General features: G+C 37.5%; 1 protein-coding gene and 1 long non-coding RNA gene across 4 annotated transcripts in view; one reads left to right on the top strand and one right to left on the bottom strand.

The window, feature by feature from the left end:
• LOC141451094 (zwei Ig domain protein zig-8-like) overlaps positions 1-22,215 on the top strand; it is a 686,638-nt gene that overhangs the window by 38,688 nt on the left and 625,735 nt on the right. The window lies entirely within an intron of this gene.
• Positions 1-22,215, bottom strand: part of LOC141451095 (uncharacterized) — a 66,362-nt gene that overhangs the window by 28,770 nt on the left and 15,377 nt on the right. For both annotated transcript variants that reach the window (XR_012456532.1, XR_012456533.1), the window contains exons 4-5: positions 13,890-14,040; positions 4,558-4,748 (exon numbers count right to left, since the gene is read on the bottom strand). This is a non-coding gene — a long non-coding RNA (uncharacterized lncRNA). The remainder of the gene's footprint in view (positions 1-4,557; positions 4,749-13,889; positions 14,041-22,215) is intronic.

The following is a 22,215-nucleotide window of genomic DNA, read 5'->3' as shown; positions in this document are numbered from 1 at the left end:
TGAAACTTGGTGTGTGTTCTTCCAAGAGATGCTACTAACTAAACATAACCTCGATACGTGCCAGTGGTGCTATCTCTCTGACTTTGCACGGACTTTTCAAACGACCCTCGTAATTTTCTTAGTCTTTTCAAGTTGAAACTAAGTATAAAATGCCTAATAATATGTAACCTAATCCCATAATTATGAACGGTAACAAGCTGTTTCAAAATACGAGTATGTTCTCTGACGGCGACATATTATATAAAACTACAAAGGACATCTTCAGTAGCGCATTTGGCACTTGACAGTACGCAAAGTATTTCGAACGTAGTGCTGTACTCCGAATATTACATAATCTTTAATTTCTTTGAAAGCACAAGTTCATCAAAGGATTATCTCGATGCCATTTGATTCAATCTTTTAACTTCTATTACTCTTTGAGAAAATAATTCTTTAATTTCTTGCCCCATACAGTTCAAATTCACCTTTAGAAGAACTCAGACCTCTTTTAAGATCATCTAAAAAACAAGTTCACTCAGAAGATAGCAGATTTCGATAATAATAATTTCTTTGTAAAGTCTTATCGGGTCCGCTTTTATAAACTATTTATTTTCGTCAGCCATCTTTATAATTACAAATTTCTTTTTACGATTAACACTGCTGCCTGGATAAATTCATCCATATTAAATATAAAGGATTCATTCTCTAAGTGTCCAGTTACCATATATTCTCAATTAGATTCCAATAAAGTAGTACCAACCCTGAAAAGGCGGTTGGGTACCACACAGTAGACCATCACTGCAGTCAATAGTGAGACACCCGCAGCTAACTCTATCCACAAAACAAGTACAGCGGATGCCATCCATCACCTCCAGGACTCACGTGTAACATGATCGTCACAAGCTTCTTGATCAAACTAAGGCCATCTTTCTAGAAAAGCCGGATATTGACCCGCAGGTCTTCTTTAGCCTCACCGTTGATTAATTACTTTAAAGCCAAAATAAGTTGCCAGCAAGAGAGAACTGCCTCCTCTCTCTTGCAAATCCTGTCCATAGTGTTGCGACTAGTATACATATGTTTTTAAATGCACACGCGCGTGTATGTGGGTTAGTGTGGGCGTCACTCCTACGACTCTCCTGTTTGAGGCAATGAATATTTGATTTCAAAATTCTTATAATTGTGAAGGCGTTTGAAATTTGCATTTGAAAATTAAAAATTGACAAGTTACCATTGTACAATAGCTAGAACAGTTTAAGGGAATTCTATTTAGGGTTAGCGGCAGAATTATTATATTTTCCTATGATTTTACTTTACTTATCTGTTTGGAAGCATTTCAATTGATCAATTTATTTTTTAAAATCACAAAGGTAAATCTTTCCATTCTCATGGCACCACTTTCTTCCTCGGTGTAGGTTTAATATGAAAAATCTTCTTTTGAATTAATCAATTCCTTTGATTTCTTTTGAATCACCTTTTAATTTCTTTTATTGTGAAAGTATTTTTCTATTGATTTCTTTTGGTATCTATTTTTAAACTTTTTTAAAAAATTTCCTTTATAAAAGTGAATGTTTGTATGGATGGATAATTTATTTTTCTTATTATTAGTTTTTTGTTTAGCAAAAAGGATGTTAGTAATTAAAGTGCAATAAGGATGATAAGAGGGTGAGTTTATAAAGAAAGCAGACTGAAATTGCGATCAAGATGAAAAGGAAATATATGCTTCTGTAGAAAAGGGGGGGATCACATCAAGATTGAGATGGAAAGTTTTCTATTAAGAATAGGAACTGATCTGGTGAGGACTAATCAAGAATAATTGTACCAAGTAAGCAAATACAAGAAGAACTAGGTCATCAGAATGGTTGGGTTTGTAGAAGTAGGCAAGAGTTTAAAGGTGTATGGACGAGGACATTGTGTAAACAACTATCCGTGAAAGTAGTTGATTGAGAAGCAGCAAGAAAATGTCCTCAAGGCTTTTCAAACACTGAAACAGTTCACAAACTGAAAGATCTTTAACACTGTGGGTGGATGTTAATCAATCAACATTTTCTTGATTAAATAGTATCCATCCAGATAAAATATTCTTATAAAACGTTTGAGTTCTGCTTTTGCTTCTACTTTTTATTGCCTTGTTTTAAAAACAGAATTTTTCTACAACATCCGGGTGAATGGTTATTTAACTTGTTCTGAGCGGTACTGTGCGATGCTTTTCTTTTTATCATTTTAAATACGAAAAGTTCTTCTTTCTTTAACAAATTCTTAAAATGCAATAAGTCGCAAGCGACGATTTATTTTTCATGTTTTTATTGGTTGATATGCGAAGCATTGTGGAGTATGAGGTTCATGAGAAATAGCGATTTCACAGAATTACATCGTTTGCGGTTCCATGAATCGGATTTTTTGTGAGGGTCTCTATTTTTCACTTCTTGAGAGAAAACAATAAATAAATGAAAAAATACTACTATTCTTATAAAATATATAATCAGAGGTAAGTGTTTTTACAAGAGGATATTCACATCTATTGGCTTAATAATGATTTGCCATTTGTTAGCATATATTGTATGTTTGTACTGATTCGCAAACCTCTTATTATTTACATTAGTTATTATTTATTTATTTTTTATGGTTACCCTACAGTATCTGGTATGCTTAGCTAGATAGATTAGATTTAGCTCAGTTCTAAGTTTTTAGACCCTTTTTCTTTTTCTTAGGGTAGCAATGTGCCATCATTGGGTTTTAAAATAGCCAGGAGTCCAGTCGAAAGATTAATAATAATTGCATAAGGTAGCAATATGCAATTACTGGTCAACTTTTATGATTTATTTTTTTAGTTTCCAACGTTACAGCCACTGAGGGGCCTCTGAGGGGAACTTAAAGGCTAAACAAGGAAATACGAGGTGTGGCTATTAAATAACGAGACTATTGCTATAAAACATTTTATTTTAAATTTATACAACATTTAGTTATTATCACCTTCAATATACACCCCTCCCCTATCCCTGCAACGCTCCATGCGAATTTACATTGTTCGAAACAGTGCTGGAAGTCTTTTTCTGTGAGCTCCTGCATGACGCTTGCCGCTTTTTCTTTCACAGCTTCAACGGACTGAAATCGTGTTTCTTTTAATGCAGATTTGAGTTTGGAGAACAGCAAAAGTCATATGGGGTCAGGTCAGGCGAATAAGGCGGATGGCCTAAAACTGAGATGTTATACTTGGCTAGAAGCGACTTGACAGACAATGCAGTGTGAGCCGGCGCGTTGTCTTGATGGAGAACCCATGACTGGTTCTTCCACAAATCGGGTCGTTTTTTCCTTACTCTTTCACGGAGTTGAGAGCAAGCACCTCACAGTAGTAATATTGATTAATTATAATCGATATTTTCATCCGTTTTGGACGTGGAAGGACGACCTGGGCGGTCATCATCTCCGACGTCTTCTCGGCCATCTTTGAAACGCTTGAACCACTCATAAACTCGCGCACGTGATTGACATTCATTACCATAAACTTCTTTTAATGAAAGATAAGTTTCAGAAGCGGTTTCACCAAGTTTCATGTGAAATTTCACGACGATTCGTTGCTCCACTACATGTGTAGTATCATGTTTTCAGCTAAACGAAACTAACATCTCTTACACAAACGACGGTTCCGGTCAGACAGATTTCTCTACAAACACGTGAGACGCTGCAATCGAAAGAGAAGGCTTTACGCTGCGCAGTTGTCGGTCGTTAGGATTTGGCGCATGCATAGTTCTTCTGTAGCAGCGTAGCATCAGTCTCGTATATTGTCTTTTTGAAATCAGCCTAATGATAAAAGTATGGTGAATGAAGTCAGTTCGCAAAATCCCAGTTTTCTGCATTTACACCCCTCTGTTCGGGGTAGGGTTTTGTTAAAAACCAAAAAAATCCATATGATCTTGAAGCTCAATAAATGCGAAACTTTTTCTGAAATTATGTGATTCCTTGATTCATTAACCATTGAGAAAATACAGTTGAAAATTTTAACAAAAATCATCGAGAACGAAATTTTTAGGCATTCAAGTAAAAATTTCATTGTTATAAGAATCGTTTTGAGGCTCTATACCAAGCAAATTTATAGGAAATTTAATGCTCTTTCGTTTGGAATAAGCACGGGAATAAGCAGATTTGTTTTAGGGTAAAGGATAGAAAAGATACGGCCGTTTATATGGTGAAAAACACGAGTACGGTCGGAAAAGTTAAAAATGCAAATATCTTGGACACTATTGAGAATCGGGCCATTATGAATAGAATATTTTTTGTTGCATTTGAGCTGCTGAATCACCTCCCGAAGTTTCGATCACTCCTCCGTATACACCCTGTATATAAAATATTGCATTATAATGATGCAATAACTGTGATATCAACCCTTTACAATTGTCCCACCGGACAGCTTTAAAGTGTACATGTCTAGCCCTTAGAAATAGCTCTGGATGGCTGAAACGTTAGAAGCTAAAAAATTATTAACTAATAAAAATTGTGAATCCTAATTTCATTTATAGTTTACTACCTTATAAAATCTACGCCAAAACACAAAACTAAAAATAAATAAATAATAATAATTACCAGGGAAGAGAAAACTCAATGACTAGCGTAGTTGATTCCCAGCTACTATTCCTTTTAGATTTTTCTCTTCCAACGAACATCTTATACACCTCGCTGACCACTCTGTTGTCTGTAACAAGCGAACACTCTTCAAAGACTGGCAGTGCATTGAAACAGGCTCAGGATACCAATAACCTCAGATGTTGACGTGCCTTAAAGTGAAAAAGATTTAAGAATGTACTTATTTTAAAATTTTACAATACTAACTTTAAAACATAAACAGAATTCTTAATCAGCTTTTCTACTGCTTTTACATAACTAATACATTAGATAATAGTAATAATTGCTGCGCCCTGGCGTCGCGACTGCGTCGCTATCTCTGTACCGTCCAAAGAACCACACTGCCATTCCAGAGTCTTGAGAAAGACTTTTTAAGATGGGCTATTTGCCTCTTTTCCTTTTTTATTTTTCTTTGATAAGCAATCATATGTACATATAAAAATTATTTTTTTTCTATTTACAAAAATTATGTAGCTGTTCAATTATGCAGCAAAGTGAAGTTGGGGTTCCAACATGCCTCCGCCCTAATTGAAGAGCTACGTTGCAAATCGCACTGGCCGCCTGATGGTCCTCGATGGTCTAGTTGACCGATGCTCGCTTCCTTCATCGTTGGCGGTGGAAGGCTCCGGAGGTTTTGGTGCATCCTGTTGGCTCTCCTCCAGTAGGTAGGCTGGCTTGAGGCGGTCCAACGAAACTCGGTCTTCCCTGCCGGGTAGTTGCACTGTAGCCGTTTTGTCATCCCGTTTCCGCACTAGGTACGGTCCTGAATAAGGTGGCGTCAGTGACCGCTTGTGAACCTCTTCTCGTAAGAATACGTGTGTGCACTTTTCCAGGTCCGGGCTGACAAAACATTTTGTTTGCGTTGGACCGATGGTTCGTGCCCATTCTTGCCGTAACAGTTGCAAACTGGCGTCTGTGGGTTCTTGAGTTCGAGGAGGCATGAATATTTCTCCGGGCAAACGTAGTGGCTGTCCCAACACTGCCTCTGCTGCGCTTACCCCGGTGGTTCTCCTTAGAGCCGACCTTAGTCCTAGCAGGACCGTAGGCAAGGTCTTTGTCCATTTGCTGGCCTCTTCTAGCCTCGTCCGAAGTGCGCTCTTCAGGGAACGGTGCCATCGTTCTACCATTCCGTTGCTTTGTGGATGGTAAGCCGTTGTTCTGAGATGCGTGATCCCTAGAAGTTGCGCTAGCTGGTTGAACAGCGTCGACTCGAATTGCCTTCCTCTATCAGTTGTTAGGCGGACTGGTACTCCATATCGAGCTATCCAGTGGCGATAGAAGGCCTCTGCCACAGCGGTAGCGGTGATGCTAGTCAGAGGTATCGCTTCCGGCCACCCGGTCGCTCGGTCGACCATTGTCAGGAGATATTCTTTCCCGTCTGATGGTGGGAGTGGTCCAACTAAGTCCAGGTGCACGTGTTCAAATTTCTTGGACGGCATGAAGGACCCAAGCGATGTCGAGGTGTGTCGGTTGACCTTGGCCCGTTGACAGGGTATGCAGTGTTTTGCCCAATATGCTACGTCCTTTTCCATGTTTGGCCAGAAGAATCTAGCGGTCACCAGCTTCCTTGATGCTCTGATCCCTGGATGGCTAAGGCTGTGCAGATTCTCGTAGATTGGCTTCCTTAATTCCCCTGGTACGTATGGCCTGGGTGTTCCCTTTGTGGTCTCGCAGAAAAGACTGTACTCTGCACCAGGTACCGGAACTAGCTGGAGGCGAAGAGTCTCCCTTTTCTCTTGGGTATCGATTTCTTCGTCCCGTTTCTGAGCTTCAGCTAGGTTCTGAAAGTTGTTCAGTACAGTTACCTCCGCAATCCTCGATAAAGCATCAGCCACGGTGTTGTCCTCTCCCCGCTGGTAGCGTATATCCGTGGAGAATTGAGAGATGTAGTTCAAGTGCCGTAATCTCCTGGGACACAAGGTCTTATTGCTCTGTAGCATTGCGTAGGTTAGTGGCTTGTGGTCGGTGTATATTAGGATGTGCCTGCCCTCAATCATGGGTCTGAAGTAGCGTATTGCCTCATACACTGCCAGAAGCTCTCGGTCGTAGGTGCTGTAGTTTTGTTGCGCCTTGTTGAACGCTTTAGAGAAGAAACCTAGCGGCTGTAGTGTGCCCTCTTCCTGTTGCTGTAGCACTGCTCCCATGCCGATGTTGCTGGCGTCACAAGCTACTGATAGCTGAGAGTCCGGTGAAGGATGTGCTATGCATGTTGCATTCGCAAGGTCCTCCTTGGTCTTCTCGTAAGCCGCTTCTGCTTCCCTCGACCACACTATAGGCGTCTTATCTCTGCGTTTAGCGTGGTGGAGATATTTGTTGAGCTCTCTCTGGGTGGTGGCTGCGTTGGGAAGGCACTTCCTGTAGAAGTTTACCATCCCAAGAAATCTCCTTAGATCATAGATGGTGGCTGGCTTTGGTAGTTCCCGAATAGCTTTCACCTTCTCCTGGAGTGGGCAGATCCCTTCTGGTGACACGGTGTACCCAAGGAAGCTGACTGTCGGTTGTCCCAGTACACATTTATCAGTCCTTAGCGTCAGCCCTCGCTCACTCAGCCGCTGGAACACTACTTTTAGGTGGGCTTCGTGTTCTCGCTCATCCTTGGACGCAATGAGTATATCGTCTACGTAGACGAACACGAATGGTAGATCCCTAAAAAGGTGGTCCATGTATCGCTGAAAGGTCTGGGCTGCGTTTCTTAGACCGAACGTCATCTTGACGAACTCGAATAGGCCAAACGGTGTGATTATAGCCGTCTTCGGAATGTCTTCTTCCGCCACTGGTATATGATGGTACGCCTTGTTTATATCCAGAGCCGAGTAAATCTTAGTGCCGTATAACTGAATCGTGAAGTCGTGCAAGTTAGGCACATTGTATCGGTCTGGCACGGTCTTGCTATTCAGCAGGCGGTAGTCACCGCAAGGTCGCAATGTTCCATCCTTCTTCTCAACCACATGCAGTGGGCTGGCCCATGGGCTCTTGGATGGCCGGCAGATGCCGTCGTTCATCATTTGCTGGAACTCCTCCTTGACAGCTTGATACTTGCCTGGCGGCAATCTGCGCGCCCTGCTGCATACGGGAGGCCCTGTAGTTTCAATGTGATGAAATATCCCGTTGTTTTGTCGTACCTTATGTGAGCCAACCTTCGTTAAAGTAGGGAACTGTAGCAGCAACTCCCTAAATGGTACGTGCGGTGGTACAGTAGATAGCTCTAGTAGCTCCACGACTTCAATGGACCCTATAGTTGCGAGTCCTGTGGTCCGGTCTATTAGACAGCGCTGGGCCAAATCAACCACCAGATTGCTTCCGGCGAGAAAGTCTGCCCCAAGTATGTGCTGCGTGACGTTGGCCACGATGAAATCCCACACGAACAGTCGGCGTAAGCCAAGATCCAAGCTCTTCCTTTGCTCTCCATAAGTTGGGATTGGAGTGCCGTTAGCCGCATACAGGCTGAATCCTGAGTCTCGTTCCCTGGCCTTGTTACAGTTGGGGATGATGGATATCGCCGCGCCAGTGTCCACCAGGTATCTTGTCCCTGTTTTTATGTCCGTGACGAAGAGACGGCGGAATTTATTAGCGGTAGCGGCTTCCGCCTTCCCGTCTACCGCGTCCCATTTGTTGACGGCTGGCTGGCGGTCTCCCATTTGCAAGGTTTCTTGCACTTTGTGGCCTTCTCCCCGAACTTGTGGTGGTAGTAGCAATACCCATCCTTGGGAGCTCCTTGGTCACGGTTCCGGGACCTACTTCTTCCACGGTTGCTGCGCTGAATGGTAGTGGCCAATGAAGAAAATTGCTCGTGCAAAACTTGCAGTTGCTTCTCCAGTCGAGCAAGTCTGTCGCCGTCAGTATCCCTCACAGCGTGAACAGAGGTATTGGAGTCTACCTCCATTACCTTGTCTGCCACAGTGGCCAACTTGGCTAGGTCGTCCTGTTCAATAGCGGCTAGAATCCCTCTCACTCTCTGCGGTAGTGCTCGCAGCCAAACGGTACGTAAGACGCCGTCCGACATCGCTGTACCCGCTTGGTTTTGCATTTGTCGCAACAGCTGTGAAGGAGTCATGTCGCCAAGCTGTGTTTGTTCCAGAAGCCTTAATATCCTTCTCTCCTGGCTTTGACTGTAGATAGCGATCAGTTTTTCCTTCGTTGACGTGTAAGGCACTGGACCAGGTGACTGCACTGAGCCGGCTATTTGTGTAAGCACCTGATATGGTAGCTGACCAACCAGGGCTTGAAATCGTCCAGCCTCGCTCTTGATCTTGAAGGCCCCAAATAGAGCTTCGATTTGTAGAAACCATAATGCTGGATTTTCCTCCCAGAACTGGGGTAACTTCACGAGGCTTACAGCCTCTGTGTCCGGTGCAGGCTCGAGCGGTGCGTCCCTCGCTTCAGTCATCACGTCGGGGTCACCAATTGTTGTATACTAATGCGGCCGAGGGATGAAGTCCAGTATACAAGCTCTTCTTCTCACCGCTCGCAGGTACAAGTGACTGGATGGCCCTGAAAAGGACCGTTCACAAAAAAATGTGTCGGCGCTTGACTCGCCTATGGCGCTCCCCAGCGGGGTAGCCGTACAGTTGGGTGGCCCTGAAAAGGGCCGTTCACACTGTTGGTTGAAGTGACTGCGCCGCTCCGAGAATGGCTTGCTCCCAGCGCGAGGCCACAGCAAAAGTGATGTGAGAGGCCCTGAAAAGGGCCGTTCGCTAATACCAGTCAACCGGCTTTGGGAGCCCCGGCAGTGTGGCCAGCACCCCGATAAACCCCGGTACCAATTGGCCTGGTCCTCGCTCGTATCTCACACTGTGGCAGCGCTGGTGATTTGGCTTGCCTCCGTAGCTGGCGAACTGCAGCGGCTCGTGTGCTGGGCTTGGTCCTCGCTCTTGTCTCGCACTGCGGCAGCGCTGGCGTTCGGCTCGCCTTCGTAGCTGGTAAACCAAGGCGTCTCGTGTGCTGCACTTCCTTCTTTCTTCTTTCTTCACAATACAGGGGTTAAGTGATCGATTTTTTGTTCTGGTCCGGACAGTGAGGTCCTTTGGCCGGTACAGAGATCCAGGTTGAGAGTAAGGCCCAGTCAGCAATCTTCCAGCTAAGGTAGCTATTGTGGATGTTTTCCCGTTGAAAAATTATCTTGGACTGATGCAGACACGGCCGATTCTGCCCTTTTTATAGCGAAGTCGACCGTGCTGCGCCCTGGCGTCGCGACTGCGTCGCTATCTCTGTACCGTCCAAAGAACCACACTGCCATTCCAGAGTCTTGAGAAAGACTTTTTAAGATGGGCTATTTGCCTCTTTTCCTTTTTTATTTTTCTTTGATAAGCAATCATATGTACATATAAAAATTATTTTTTTTCTATTTACAAAAATTATGTAGCTGTTCAATTATGCAGCAAAGTGAAGTTGGGGTTCCAACAATAATCATTATATATTTATTAAAATCTGATTAAGGCAAGTAACAACAACAGTACAAGGGAAAATGTTCACTTTCACAGTTCGCAGGACCCTGTGATGTTTCCGCTCTAACAGATTCAATGATATATACGAGTAAGCTATTGTACGACTAATAGAAAATGTCAATGGCCATTAAATATGATATTGTATTTAATATTAATATGATTTAATTCCTTTTTGTCAGTAGCAATGGTCTAGAAGCAGATAACAACAGTAACAATAATAATAAAAAAGGCGGATAATGGATTCCAACGCGGAAATCCTGGTTTCGAATCCAGCTGCTGGCCCTTAGAGTTTCTCTTCCTAGAAGGAGCTTCTTACAGCTCATTGTCCGGTGATGGAAAGTTGTCTGTAATGAGAGTACAATGTCCATAGACCGGCAGAGTACTGGCCAATGACCTCAAATGTTGAAGCGTCTTTAACAAATAAAAAATACTTTAGAATGCATTTATAATAATATTTACGCGTATTGTGAAAATTCGTTTGTAAAATTTTCGTCTGAGAATCTTATCCTTTTACACCTTACGTTTATACTGCAAACTAAAAGTGCGGGAAGTATTTTTGCTTTGTTATATTTATTAAAATAATTTATCTACAGGTTGAAGGATTAAAGATTACTTAAATTACTTTGAAAAGCAAGATCGCTCACTGGTTGGCAGTTACAGAAACTAGCTAGTCTTTGTTACAGAAACATCCATCTATGTCACTAGAGTGAAAGAATTAAATAAAAATTCTTGTCCCTGTTTCTTGATATTGTACTACATTGATTGATTGGAGCATATCTTAGGATAAAAAAAACTTGGAACACTGGCAACTGCTTACGATCGTTGGAAAGTTTGTAGCTGTCTATCAATTTAATTTCCTATATGCAGTTCATACACAACTAAATTATTAAAATAAACCCAGTTTACATTTCAATTTAGTTATTAGAAAATATAGATTTAAATTTAATTGAATCTTTTATGTATTGTTGATAGGTTTTATTTGGTTAATAGTTGACATAATTATCAAGGAACTAGCTAGATAGAAATGGTTTAAGTATCCAGAGGAAAATAAATAACATTTCTAAACAAGATTAGTAGAGAACTGAGGGTTGCAACTTGTCTGGAAGACACAGCCTTTTACCACCTTCTACATTGCAGTAAGTTTATAAAATAAGTTGTTTTGCACCATACTGCAGTCATTTTCATTAAATAATTTGCATTAGGTGTGAGGCGTCCGGAACTCGGGTACCTCTTCCACAAATAATACTTCGCTTAATGAATTATACATTTATCCCTATTAAAAATGCAATTTTATATTGCTGATAACAGAATTATTAAGGCTGCAATAGCTTTATTGTAATATTATAACACACATGTTTGAAGCATATCTCTTCTCTCTTGTGTATAATAATAATATGCTTTATTTATTATTATAATTTTTTTTTAAATAAATTTATACAAAAACGCACAATTTAATCTTAAATTTAACCTACCTACTGCATAGATTCTCTTTCGAAGTCGTTTTTTTTTTAAAATGAGCTCCAAACATACAATAACCTGTGAAATCTACAAGGCGAAATATAAAAACACAAAAAGAATATTTGTTAATGAATCTTTAAACTAAAAACCTTCGGCTAAAACTTGCATCAGAATAGGGTGCGTTTATTGTAATGATTATGATGCGTGGATTTGTAAGTGGAAGAACCTCAGTTCGTATTCCGTATGTAGCAACATTTTTTTTCTGTTAGAATTATGTTAATAGTAAAGTGTATTTAAAAAAGAATTGGAATCATTTTCTAGAAAGTCACAATCAACCTATCGTATTTCCATTTGACGATATTCTGATGAAACCTCATTATCCAAAAATAAAAACAAAGTTTAAAATTCTTTCCCCCTTTTAGATTCTGATTATACTCATTCATAAATGAGAGATAATCAAGAGATAAAAAAAAACTCTTGCTAAATAAGAAAGAGTTCATAAAATATTTCAAGCTGGTAGTATTTGACCAGCTAACGTAGCTAAAAAAGAAAAGGTTAATTTTTTGCTGAAGTAAAAAATATTTTCCAGATAATTCGTCAAGAAAAGAATCAACAAATCTTAAATTTTCCTGATTTCGGCATTGTAATAGCTATCAGTAGGACTTGATCTCGTCTATTTTTCTCTTTCCCGTTTCTCGTATTCAGTATACTTTTGCGCTATCGTTTACTCCATCAGCTCATTTCAGTTTGCTCGCTTATTACTTTGAATTCTTGAACGCTTTCTAATTTTTGCCCTTTTTCTGTCTGAATTACTGTGTTTGCCTTTATTTACCTTTCTAGCGCTGTTCAGCGATGTCAGATGAGCGTGATTACTTTAGAAATATTCACCATTTGGAATAATACTATTAACACGAAATCCATTTCAGTATATCAGCCAAAGGGGGTCTTTTCCTTTCCTTCAAAAATATCTAATACTTCGAAACTGTTTGCAAAAACAAGCACATAAGCAGCAATAATAAAATTAATTATCGAATTAATTTCGAAACTGTTTAATTGCCACTTAATCCTGAAATGACATAAATCAGATTGCTTCAATTGTTTCTGATTTCAGCATTACATGTTTATCCAACCATTACTGCAATTACTAGCACCACTAGGTTCCATAATTTTGACTTCATTTCTTCTTTAGGACCTTCGCTTAGATGAGTCTGTGTCTGTGATCGTTAAATCAGATTTATATTTCAAAAGGTCAAGTATTTAATTTGTTGTCGCCAGCGATATAAGAAGAATCTCTAGAGTATACGGTACCCATAGAAACACTGTTAAACGAGTAAAATGTTTTGCATTATTTCTGTCTCAGAATCATTAATCACAGACTAGCTTTCACTGGTTAAGTTTTAGGGGCTTAAATATTAGCACATTAGTGCGGCTTTTCTGAATGAATTATGGACAGCTTTAAACCATTTGTACATGAAGTATAAATTGTTAAACTAACGCGGCAACAAATCCCTCACTTCCTAAATGGCTGATATAGGACCAGTTGAAAGGCGACTAAAGATAGGCGCTTATGATAAAAAAGCTCACTTTTTGTTTGCATTTATTATAGCATTTTTGAGTCAATTTGATCCTTACTTTTAAATTAATTACTTATTTATACAAAATGCCTTTAGGATTTATTCTTTAGCATGGAGTTCGGTTGAATATATCTATATATCTATATAACCTTTTTGTGTGTTTATAAAGCGACATCTATGTTTTCGCCAAAACGTTTATCTAGAAATTAAATTGCATTCACCTTGATGCAATTTCCTTGTTTATGAAGGGAATGGCTACAAGCTAAATTCTACTGCAACCCAAAGATCTGTTGTGGCTCTTAGAAGCGTACATAAGAGTATATATACATATTAAATATAAACATCAAAAAAATAGCATCCTTCCATCATTTTTTCCTACATAAAATGTGAGCGTTTGTAATAAAGTAAGTAAAGTAATCGCCTATTTTTTCATGCAGGGCTTAACGTCCAACTACCATTTACTAGGTGTCGTAGACGGAAGCGACTAGCAAACGTACTTTACTATTTCTCGTTTAACCATTAAATAAAATCCAAGGCCAAGACCGGGAATCGAACCCAGTACTACAATGCATATTAGCTTTGCAGGTCTCGCCCCTTAACCTGCTCGGCTACCGTGGCGCCTACGTTTGTAATATGTAACATATTAAATTTGTGAGTGCTTGAATGGCTCTGAACATGTGGGTACGCAACCATTAGCGTAAAAGATTTTATTTGAAGGTGAAGAAAATTTGTGAGCAAGAAACTTAAGAATTATAGTTCGTTCTCAATTGATTCGTCAAGATAATTCAAGCAAAGTGAGAAATAGAAATTAAAATACCTTTAATGAGCTTTTCAAGGCGATAGTTTTTTAGCTGCATTGGTACTATGACATCTCTTCGTTAAAGCTTTGTCGTTCGTAAATGAAATATCAAGATATATGTTTTCTGGGAGATCAAACATAAAGTTCAGAGCAGTAAATTATGTATTTCCTGAAAAGAAAGAAGAAAAATTTGACAATGTCCAAATTCCTCTTATGGCATGAATTTTTGGCTTTGAAAGTTAATCGTAAATGATTCTATCGACGGTTGAAGAAATAATGCTGATTAAAAAAAGTAAAGCAATTATGATTAATAATAGTCATCCTAAAACGAGGCAAAAGAGTAGGATGGTAAGTTGAGAAACGTTGAAAAAATAATTCAAAATATCACATTACATACTTTATTTCTAATCAATCCGGGCGATCAGAACGGATACCCGTAAACAGCATGTCTTCCAAGCAATAAATGGCGATAACCCTCCAAACCAAATAGAGTTTAAATGAAATTAACCCAGGCTAAAAAAAACACTCATGAAATAGTTCGAAAGAATTTAGTAATTTCCTTTCGCCATTGTTCAGTTCAACTTGCTAACTTTTTACACTTTGTAGTCTACTACGCAGTCTCCACTTCGCTCTAAATGCTAAGATCAGTAGTCTACCAACGCTACTCTTTCTTATTCGGACAAAAATTTTTTAATAAGAAAGATCTATAGTTCCATAATAACACTAGTTTTTTTTTTTCACCCAATCACTATTTCTCTCTGGAATTCTGTTGATATAGGAGAAGAAGGGGATCCAATTTTGCGGTTTGAGCATGATTAGAAGTCTTCCATATAATTGTTTCAGATAAGAAGAACACGATATCAACCTCAAAAAAAGAACAAAGCCTTCCGTAATGTTGTAAATAGAGCGAAATAAATTACGGATCAGTAATGTAGGTCAAAGAGACGAGAAATTATAGATAAGATTAGCAGCCATAAGTGTTTAACAGACATGAAACTTGTGGGCGTAAACATCAAGGCTAGATAAACTAACAGACAACTTAAAACTAGACACAATTTATGCCAAGATAACTATTAGAAAATACAATAATAAAGAAAAGGTAAAGGTTCCATGATGAGTGATGGAATAAATTAAAATTTGTTTTTAAATTTAACAGCAGAATTTTTGAAATTTTCAATTCATATTAAAATTCGCACTGCTCTATTCTTTAATAAACACAAGTTGAATTATACGAGTATAACTAGCGCTCTCGTCTTGTTGGCGAGAAAACAGTGTACTTCAGAGGGCTCTAATGGATAGCCATTCAAAAATTAGATAGATAGAGTTTGTAGAGGACCTGGTTGGGAAGCCTTCCCCGACAGTATAGTCTTCAGAGTTTATTAAATTTAATTAAAAGGCTCCAACGGTTTCCTCTTAGCTTAGGAGATCGGCCGCTAAGATTTTTACATTTTCATTAGTATTGATTGAAACATTTTAAAAAATAATTAGATTTTGAACAGAACGAGTAACCTACAATTCCAACTGGCGAAGTTGAAGTTGGGGAAAAAAAGTAGAATGAGAAATCTGCTTTGCCTGCTGCATATGTCATTGTTACTAGGCTGCAAGGAATTAAGTGGTTTGCTTAGTAGCAAGAAAATAATAATGCCAATTTCAGTAATGATTTTTTTCTTTTGCTGAGCTTTCGACCTAGGGACTGGGTCATCTTCATGGATATGGCACATTTTTACAATAGGTATAGTTATAATAATTTCATAAAGATTGATAATTGAAAATAATAATTTGCATAAAGTAATGTAAAATTAATAGTACAGTTATGTTAAATTCATTATATACAATTATTATAACTACATTGTAAAATATGTTCCACAGCCCTGAAGCTCGGCAAAATACTAAAAACCATGACTGAAACTGGCACTATTCTTTTCTGCCAAGTGAATTATTGAATCAATCATCAAAAAACAATGAATGTAGGGGTTTTTCTTAATTTTTGAAAGTATAGTTTTTGAAAATCCTTCAGAAGATATGCAGCATAAGAACAGTACAGAAACATAATTAATTTATGTGAAAGAAGCTTTTAAAAATTGTAACAAATTCTTAAAGAAAAACCTAGAAAAAAATAAAAATTAGCAAAACTAATACAACGTTTTCATGACTGTTGAACACTTACTGTACATAACTAATTTGATCTATTAGAAATTTGATTATATTATTGATCCATAATTTTATTTCGCTCTGTTTACAACATTACAGAAGACTTTGTTCTGAATTGAGATAGATTTCAAGTTCTTCTTATCAGAACATTTACGAGGGGGTACCCAAAAATAACCGGAATTGCGTTGCCGCGCATGGAGCTTATGTAGTACGCATTTCTGCCGCTAGACGTGTATAGCGCAATTCCTTGCCAGTTCAGTCCTGCCTGTGTTGTCTGCTTGGCTTGTTCAGTTCATCTGCAGTGATTGTTTTTACCAGCGCTGTTTTGTTCTTTTTTCGTTTTTTATGATGGCAAGTTTAAGTGAACAACGTGCAGCTCTGAAATTTTGTTTTCTACTCGGCAAAAATGCTGCTGAAAGTGTTTTAATGTTGAAAACAGCTTACAAAGATGACGCTATGGGAAAAACTCAAGTATACGAGTGGTTTACTCGGTTTAAAAATGGCGACATGTCGATTGATGACAAACCTCGTTCTGGACGTCCATCAACTGCCCGAATCGACGAAAATGTTGAAAAAATTCGAGAGCTGGTGTTCACAGACCGTCGACAGACAATTGATCAACTGTCAGAGAGTAGTGGGTTATCTTGGAGCTCGGTTCAGCGAATTTTAACGGAAGATTTGGGGATGAAAAGGGTTGCTGCCAAGTTTGTTCCTCGAGTTCTGACTGACAATCAAAAAGAACATCGAGTTGAAACATGTCGTGCTTTGAAACAACAGCTTGAAACTGATCCAGACTTTCTGTCAAAGGTCATTACTGGTGATGAGTCATGGTGCTATGGTTATGACCCAGAAACAAAGCAACAGTCGAGCCAATGGAAGACGTCATCTTCACCCCGACCAAAAAAATGTCGTCAAGTCAAGTCAAACATTAAAACAATGCTGATTTGCTTTTTTGATGCCAAAGGCGTAGTCCATTCAGAGTTTGTCCCCCTAGGTCAGACCGTCAATCAAACCTTGTATTTGGAAGTTTTGAAAAGATTGCGCAATAGTGTTCGCCAAAAAAGACCCGATTTTTGGCAAACAGGAGACTAGTTCTTCCACCACGACAATGCACCTGCACACACAGCCATCTCTGTTACACAGTTTTTGGCTAAAAATGGCATGGTTCCGCTGCCCCACGCACCTTACTCGCCTGACCTGGCTCCGTGCGACTTTTTCTTATTTCTACGCATGAAAAAGGGCATGAAAGGTCACCGATTTGACAACATTGAAGAGGTCAAGAAAAAAACGAAGAAGGAGCTGTCAGCCATTTCTAAAGATGACTACAAAAAATGTTTCGAACAGTGGAAGCACCGGTGGGACAAATGTATTAGTTGTAATGGAGAGTATTTTGAAGGGGATAAGGTTGTTCTGTAAAAAATTTGTAAATAAATAGCTTTTAAAAAATAATTCAGGTTTTTTTTGGGTACCCCCTCGTACTTCTAATCATGTTCGGTTACTTTAATTCCAATCCACATTAAGTTCAGAACAGCAAATACTGTATTGACAATCAGTGATTCCTCTTAAGACATGAACTTTTTGCTGGAATAATCAATCGTAGATAATCCTATCGTTAGTTGAAATAATAATACTGATTACAAAGTGGCAGGAAAAAAAAAGTAAAGCATTTATGACGTCAGTAGTCACAAAATATCTTTCGTTCTTCATCATCTTCACAAAATATCAGTAATGATGGTGAAAACGCATTTTATCGTAGAATTCTAGCTCTTTTTTTATTTTGTAAGTACAGTAATTTAATGCCTTTTTGCCAGATTTTTTTTTAGCCCGAATCAGAAAGAGTAGCGTTAGGAAACTCCGAGCTTATTTTATTACGATTATTAAAATTTGAAGCGAAAAAAAAGTATGCGTTATTAAGTTAGCATGTTAAGGTCAAACAATGTTGAGAGGAAATCATTAACATTTACTAAACTATTTCATATATGCTACAATGGCCTTTTTTTTTTGTATTTTTCAAAAAATTATTATTTAAAAAAGAAAAAACAATAATAACACAAATGGTTCTTTTAACGGTAGTTAATTTCATTTTAACTCTTTGTGGTTTGCAGTGGAATTATAGCTTTTTATTGCTTGGAAGATCTACTGTTTAGGGGAGAACTTTCTGTTCGCACGGATAAGCAGGAAATGAAGCAATTTGATATTTTGTACGGTTATTTTTCATCGACCCTAACTTACCCACATTTCCTTTATTTTCTCTGTTGAGGAACACTACTGACGCTATGGTTTACATAATTGATTTGATTTTTTTGTTTTATCTTCTACATCTTAATCTTCATTATTTCTTCTACCAACAATCATCTATGGTTGGCTTTTCCTTATTTTTTATCCGTTCTTTTTTTACATTTTTATGCTCCAATACGTGTACCAGTTATTTTGTGGCTTTATAATTTTTTTTAAGGCACAGTTTATTTTTCCTTTTGAAATGACTTTTTTTTTTTAAAATTGCTTGTTGAAGGGCAGCACTTCCCGTAGATTTCTGTAAAAGAAAATATAAATTTGCAATAAGAACTTACAAAAGTTACTTAACAATTTTACTTACAAAAGTAAAATTCTAATTTTTCAGAAGGGATTTGCGATCAATTATCGATCAAGTTATCAGATGAAGGCGGATAGCCAACATACTCAACAAATTTTTCATATTTATTAAGTTAAATAATACCAAGGCCGAGATCGGAAGATGGACGCAGTACTCAACTTAGTTTTGTGGGCCTCGCCACTAACTGCTCGGCTACAGAGGTTTCTGCCTTTATAATAATTGATATTAATGTATGAAATTTAAAATTAACATTAATTTTAACCTATTAAAAGCATTTAAAGATGCCTGATGACACACACACACATCATTCGCCATACTTTTATCTTTAGGCTGATTTCAAAAAGACAATATACGAGACTGATGCTGCTACAGAAGAACTATGCACGCGCCAAATCCTAACGACCGACAGCTGCGCAGCGTAAAGCCTTCTCTTTCGATTGCAGCGTTTGTAGAGAAATCTGTCTGACCGGAACCGTCGTTTGTGTAAGAGATGTTAGTTTCGTTTAGCTGAAAACATGATACTACACATGTAGTGGAGCAACGAATCGTCGTGAAATTTCACATGAAACTTGGTGAAACCGCTTCTGAAACTTATCTTTCATTAAAAGAAGTTTATGGTAATGAATGTCAATCACGTGCGCGAGTTTATGAGTGGCTCAAGCGTTTCAAAGATGGCCGAGAAGACGTCGGAGATGATGACCGCCCAGGTCGTCCTTCCACGTCCAAAACGGATGAAAATATCGATTATAATTAATCAACATTACTACTGTGAGGTGCTTGCTCAACTTCGTGAAAGAGTAAGGAAAAAACGACCCGATTTGTGGAAGAAACAGTCATGGGTTCTCCATCAAGACAACGCGCCGGCTCACACACTGCATTGTCTTTCAAGATGTTTCTAGCTAAGTACAACATCCCAGTTTTAGGCCATCCGCTTTATTCGCCTGACCTGGTCCCATGTGACTTTTATCTGTTCCCTAAAGTCAAATCTGCATTAAAAGTGAAAACGATTTCAGTCCGGTGAAGCTGTGAAAGAAAAAACGGCACGCGTCATACAGGAGCTCACAGAAAAAGACTTCCAGCACTGTTTCGAACAATGGTAAATTCGCATGGAGCGTTGTAGGGATAGGGGAGTGATGTATATTGAAGTTGATAATAACTAAATATGTATAAATTTAAAATAAAATGTTTTATAGCAATAGTCTCGTTATTTAATAGCCACACCTCGTATTCTCATGATATCTGCCGTCATTCAACAAATGTTTTATCAGAGCTAACTTGATAACTAGATGCAGTTAAAAAAAACAGCGACAAACTAAAAAAGAATATTAAAAAATTATAATTACGGGAAAACCTAAAAATAAAATGGTTGGATTTTTGAACCTTTTTTACCCATAACCATCCCTGGGCTGTTTGGTTTATATTGACAGGACTAATAACTTGCTTAGCATAAACTTGAATTACTCCCTTAGATTAAGTGCTCTAGATATCTCTGAAACGACATTTTTACTTTTTATTATTTATATAAAACTTCCGGAATGGCATATTTATTAGGGTTTATAATAAAAAAAAAAAAAAAAAAAGCAGGAAAAATCGTAAAGTTGGAAAGCACTAAATTTGACATTTTCTTTTTTCTTTTCCTATCAGAGATAAAATTCCAATATTTTCTTTAAAATAAAGAGCTTATTCTTGTTTATAAAACTATAATTTATGTTAATATATCTTTATTAATGAAAATAAATACCTATTTATAATATAATAATAATAATAATTTATTGAAAATGTTGAGTACATGTATGTACATAACAGCCGAGTTCAGCATGACAGATTTGACAAAGGTAGGTTAAAGTACAATACTCTTATAAATCTCCTTAACAAAAACTTACAGTTTAAAAAGTTAAGTATAAGGGTTGATTAAACGCCAAAAGGTACACAAATCAGCTAGTACCCAACATTTCATTCAAGCTTAGTTGATATATAATTTAAGTAATTTTGCTGCATTAACTTTTCCTTCACATTTTTTAGAATTTATTAGATGTCACAGACCCTTATGCTGGCCAGTCCGTTCATAATATTATTTGGTTATAATTATGATAAAATGTATATTATATCTTCGTTTTTAAATAGGTACTTTATTTTAACTCTATTCCAAATTATTCTTCTGATTTATCTTTAATATGCCCTTTATTCTGAAGTTGTCACATCTTATACATGCATGTTAAAGTAGAAAAAGACAAAGTTAGAGTCGGCTGCTGTTTAAATTTGAATCACGGAGGATTTAAAACAATATTTCAGACTTGAATTCGTCTTACCGAAATATTCGTGAGCACAAATAACACACAGTTAATAACAAGTAGATTATTCAACAACAATTATTCATTTCTCAATTGTAATTTAATTTTACTTACAGTAAAATACTGGAATAATTAGCTGTCCTAAAAGTATGCAATACTTATTTATTTTATATTACATAACATATATATAACATTGTGAGAAGAACAGCTACATTGAGAGTGTGATTGAAGAAAACTATATTATTTGCGATAAAGCCAGATAATTATTACCTATTATTATAAACGTTTGACTACTACATAAAATAACAATTACTTTAATCGAAGAATAAACTTAAACAGACGATTTTTATTAAAAATAAAATAATCAAAATCATTGATGTATGTTGGTGTAAGCATTTTTTTTAAAAAGTTTTTAAATTTTGTAGCTTCGTAATTTTTTTTATTTTTTATAACGTTTTCTTTTTAACCTGTAATTAATAGTTTGATTATTATAGATTAATAGATATTACAATCTACAGTGCTACTTGAACAAATTTTTTGTAGATGAAAATGGCCAGCATAAGGGTCTGTGACATCTAATAAATTCTAAAAAATGTGAAGGAAAAGTTAATGCAGCAAAATTACTTAAATTATATATCAACTAAGCTTGAATGAAATGTTGGGTACTAGCTGATTTGTGTACCTTTTGGCGTTTAATCAACCCTTATACTTAACTTTTTAAACTGTAAGTTTTTGTTAAGGAGATTTTTGTACCTTTTGGATAGATTTTCATTTTTGTCTATTTTGCTAAGTTACATATCTGCTTTACTGTTTTTTTTAAATTTGGAATAAGCAATTTTATCATTATAACCTGATAAGGTGTTAAGTAGGAACCGTAACTACCACTGGAGAGATCTTTTTAAAGAATGATTATAGTTGCGGTCCCCAAACCATCCTCAATAACAACTTTTTTGAGAAAGCCTTTTTATATAAAATAGGAAGGTATTTGTACGTAAAAAGCAAATTTAAACTGCGATTTCAGACCTTCCTTTTAAGAGGAGTAAGAAAAATAAACGGGCGATTACAGTACTTCTCCCTAAAAGGCAAAGTGGCAAAGATTTTGAATCGAACGACAATTCATTAATGTAAATAGGTTCACCCATTGATAATTTTAACGATTGCAGTACTTCCTCTTAGTAGGTGTAAGAGCATGATGGCACTTCACAGCCATGTAGAGGAGCTTTAATCACTTCTTCGTGCTAAATTTTATCAAAATCGGACAAAGCGTTATAGAAATATTGGTAATAATAGTTTTAGAAACGGCCATACT

Source organism: Rhodnius prolixus, unplaced genomic scaffold (genome assembly GCF_049639745.1).
Source record: "Rhodnius prolixus isolate KJV_2025 unplaced genomic scaffold, Rpr scaffold_8, whole genome shotgun sequence".
Lineage (NCBI taxonomy): Eukaryota > Metazoa > Arthropoda > Insecta > Hemiptera > Reduviidae > Rhodnius > Rhodnius prolixus.
This window is presented reverse-complemented; position numbering and strand designations above follow the sequence as displayed.